We start from the raw sequence: 4,918 nt of genomic DNA, 5'->3' as shown, positions 1-4,918 counted from the left end.
GACATTTAGTAGTGGTTCAACCAGATGAGCAGGAGTTCTTTGTTTCTTAAGTCCTGTTAGTTTTGTCGTATCACCTAACATTTTGGATTTATCATCCACTTATCAGGGAGACCATGTACCGTTTGTCTCTTCGCTCTTGGCTTACCTCGCTCAACATGATTCCTTCTAGCTCCATCCATTTCCCTGCAAATTCTAGGCACAACTTTTAACAAACTGATCATTGTCATATCTTAGCTGAAGAGTTTTGTGGTTAAGTGAATCTTGAAAAAAAAAAATCTTAAAGATCCCTTTCTTGGAAATACTTAGAAATGGTATTTCCAAATATAGATTGTGCATATGGTAATTAAGGTTTTATTTTGTGTTCCCTTAATAAAAATGTTATTTTAAACTCAAGATATATCTATCTTATTAAACTTATTTCTAGGTAGTCACAATTGTTAATAACTTCAATAAACTTCTTTCCTTACCCTTCCCAAGACATTACTTATGATTTAAAGAAAATGTACTTTTAAGTTAACCATAAGTGAATTTTATTACTAATTATAAATAAAATTTACATTTGGTTGATTCTCTTCAGTTTTCTGTCATGAAGTTATAGCATTTGAAAAATCAAACTTATTTTGCCTCCTTATTTCCAATATTTATTCCTGTGTTTTGTTTTCTTATCTGATTATATTAGTTACACCTTTACTAGGCCAAAACTCTTGATGACAATCATCTCCATTTTTACTGATGATTTAATATAGCAATTAAATTTTTTTTCTTTCTTTTGATGAATAGTGAAGATTAGCCAGGCATGGTAGTATATGCCTGTAATCACAACACTCAGGAAGATCAGGCATTTAAAGCTAACATGGCTATATAGCAAGACTCTCAATGAATTAGTTTAAGTATGTTTTAGTCAAAATATAGATGAACCATGTAAGTGATTGAAAAACAGAATATTTCTATTAAGAATGCCTTTGGCTGCTGGGCACCAGAGACTGAGATCTGAGAATAGTGGTTCAAAGCTAGCCCAGGCAGACAAATCCAAGAGACTCTTGTCTCCAATTAACTGGCAAAATATTGGAAGTGAAGGTATGGCTGAAGCAGTAGAGTACTAGAAAAGCGGAGTAATAACTCAAGACCTGGAATTCAATGCTGACAATGGTTCAAAAAAAAAAGTATTATTATATTAGTAAGAGTTCTGCAGATACAGAAGAGAGACGGGGATAGTGGGAGAGAAGGGAGAGATTATGAGAATTGACTCAGCTGATTTTGAAACCCAAAAAAAGACTTCTCATTGGAAAGAATGAAAGCCAGAAGTTAGGAGAGTAAGATCTTTAAAGTATTGAAAAAACAAAAACTGTCCATCTAGAATTCTGTGCCTAGGGAAACACCTTTCAAAAATGAAGGCAAACAGACACTGGTAGCTCACATCTTTAATCCTAGCCCTAGCTATTCAGCAGGCTGAAATCTGGAGATCAACATTCCAAGCCAGCCTAGGGAAGGAAAGTCTGTGAGTTCATTATCTCCAATGAACCACCATAAAGCTGGAAGTGGAGTTGTGGCTCAAGTGGTAGAGCACAAGTCTTAAGCAGAAAATGCTAAGGGAGAATATCCTGAGTTCAAGCCCCAGTACTAGCACCAAAAAAAAAAAAAACAAAGAAAGAAAGAAAAAGAAAAGGACAAAATGAAAACTTTTTGAGACATAGAAAGGTAAAAAACGTTGTCACCAGTGGACATGCATCATAAGAAATATTAAAGTAAGTCTTTTACTTATAAAACTGTAACCCTTTCTATATCATCTTTATAATACCAATATAAAAATTGAAAAAGTATTTTACTAAGAAGGAAAATGATGTCTACACAAAGGAATGAATAATACTATAAATGGTCAATGTGTAGAGAAGTATATACTATTAAGGATTTATTTTCCTTACATAACAAAGAAGTTGTAGTTCAGTAATGGATGACTTTAGTTCAATTTATCAATGTTCAAGGGTTCCAGCTCTTTTGGACCTTAACCCTCACAAGTTGGGTTTTTATTTTATTTTATTGTAAAGATGCTATACAGAGGGGGTACAGTTACATGAGTACGGTAATGAGTATATTTCTTGTTGAGCATTGTTACCCCCTCCATTGTTTTTCTCCTACTACAAGTTGGGTTTTTATTCACAACTTTTTTTTTTCTCTCCAGTCATGAGGCTTGAATTCAGGGTCTGGGCACTGTCTCTGGGCTCTTTTGCTCAAGGCTAGCACTCTACCACTTTGAGCCACAGCTCCACTTCTGGTTTTCTGGTGGTTAATTCCAATTAAGAGTTTCACTAAGACCTTGCCTGGGCTGGCTTTGAACCATGATCCTCAGCCACCAGTGCCAGCTTATCCTCAACGTTTTTTTTTTGGTTTGTTTGTTTGTTTTCCTCAGATAGGCTGCTGTGACTGATGCGGTTTGTCTCCAGCAAAACTCATATTGAAGTTTGTAATGGTATTGAAAGATACCCAGGTCTCTGATAAGACTCAGTAGGAAGTGGTTGAGTACTGACTGACTTTATGAAAGGATTAATGCTTATCTTCAGGAATGAATTTGGTCTTATAGAAAAACAAACTATGCCTGTAACCTTAGCTATTCAAGAGTTTGAGACCTCAAGATCATACTTTGAAGGCAGCGCAGACAGAAATTTTATGCGTTTCTCATTTCCAACTAACCACCAAAAAGCTAGAGGTGGAGCTATTGGCTCAAGTGGTAGAATACCAGCCTTGAGCAAAAATAACAAAGGGGCATTGCTCAGGCTCTGAGTTCAAGCCCCAATATCAGCACACACACACACACACACACACACACACACACACACAGAGCAACACTCCCTGCTCTCTGGCTTTCTCTCTTGCTATGTGATCTTTCTCACATAGACATTTGCCATGTGATGCTATCTATCATGTTATGTAGCCAGAATGTCTTTATAAATGATCAAACAAGCCATCAAATCTGGGATGGTCAGTCCCCAAACTGTAAGATAAGTAAGCATTTCTACTTTATAAAGTATCCAGCCTCTGATGTTTTGTGATAACAGCACAAAATGGTCTAAGGGGCTTTATCTTACATTTTCTTTTACATGTGAGTATATGTGTAAATATGTGTGTATAAATATTACTTAGCATACAGGTTTATAAAGAGAGTAGTAAATATAACTGCTGTGGGAAGAAAAAAGAAAATATTATCATGTAATTTGGAGCTAACAAAGAGGAAAAAAAATCCCATCAGTTGAAACAAACTGTAGCTATTAGAGGAAGAAAAAAAAAAAGAAACCTGATACATGAAGAAAACCAAAGGTAGAAAATTCTAAATTGAGCTTTGTTTCACTCTCTCATTAACATTTAACACTGAGTTTGTTTCTTCTATTGTTTTGTCAACACATACACACATTTGGGGCTGTATTTTGGAGAACTCCTCTTTCTTGTGGGACTCTTAATTACAGTAATCTTTTTTCTCTAACCACCTCCCTGCTCCATTACCAAAGTGGAATGACTATGACCCAGAATTAGCAAATTATCATATCCCACCTCCTTTAACAGTCAACCATTCAACAGCAGACATGTAACCCTAGCAGTAACTACTACTAGTAGTAATACTACTACCCTGAAATTGTTATGAGAGAATTAATTCTCTGTTAGAGATGCTAAACTTGAAAGATTTTAAATTGGAACTGCTCGTGCCATTTTTACCAGTCTATCTAGAGTAGGAAAAATGAGTTCAAGCCACTGAACTAGGGTACAGAGTTAGGCAAACAGGTTTAGATTTAACGTATTGTTTGAGCTTAGGAGTCCAATTATGTTTAAAGCTAGAACCTTGCAGGGTATCCATGGCTTATACCTGTAATCCTAGCTATAATCCCAGATCTCAGAAGGCTGAGATCTGAGGATTATGGTTCCAAGCTGGCCCAAGCAGGAAAGTTCATGAGACTCTTATCTCCAATTAACCACCAATAGACCAGAAGTGGAGCTGTGACTCAAGTGATAGGGCATAGGCCTTGAGCAAAAATGCTCAGGGACAGCTACCAGGCCCCCCAGTTCAAGCCCCAGAATCAACACACACACACACACACACACACACACACACACACACAGAGTCAGAGCTTTCCCTGAACCACTCAAACATAGGCACCAGTATATTTTCTTTGGCTTCTACTAGCTGAGTTAGCTATTTCCATCTGCTGTTGAAAGAATTCAAGTTAATACCCATTGCTGTTCCCTCATCTTATTTATGTCACAAGCCTAAGAGAGGAAAATAGTTATATTACATGTTTTCTGCCAGGTTAGGGAGAAGATAACAGTATTAAAAATACCCAAAGAAGAGAGACATTGAACACTGCATCCTCTTATTCACCACCCCTAAGCATATTCCTTCCAGCATTTTGTGTTTGATTTTGTATGTGGTGATTAAGATTGAACCCAGGACCTCAACCATATTAAGCAAGTTTTCTACTATTGAGCCACATACTCCCTAGCCCACACTTAGTAGGGACTGATGTCTGTAACAACATAATACTGTCAATGGAGTATTGTTGGTAATTATATTAGAATATTTTCTAGGGGAGTTCTTGTTTCCTCTCTAGTATTTAAGTGTCATTCAAACCTTGCTTTAAGACAGAGGTTTTGGGGGCTGGGAAGGTGGCTCAGTGGTAAAGTGCTTGCCTTGCATGCATGAGGCCCTGGGTTCGATTCCTCAGCACCACATAGCAGAAAAAGCTGGAAGTGGCACTGTGGCTCAAGTGGTAGAGCACTAGCCTTGAGCTGAAGAGCTGAGGGACAGTGCCCAGGCCCAGAGTTCAGACCCCACAACTGGCAAAAAAAAAAAACCAGAGGTTTTGCCTAGCTCCAGTGGCTCATGCCTGTAATCCTAGCTACTCAGGAGGCTGAAATCTGAGGATCACGGTTC

This window comes from Dipodomys ordii, unplaced genomic scaffold (genome assembly GCF_000151885.1).
Source record: "Dipodomys ordii isolate 6190 unplaced genomic scaffold, Dord_2.0 Scaffold86, whole genome shotgun sequence".
NCBI lineage: Eukaryota > Metazoa > Chordata > Mammalia > Rodentia > Heteromyidae > Dipodomys > Dipodomys ordii.
Note: the sequence above shows the minus strand (reverse complement) of the source record.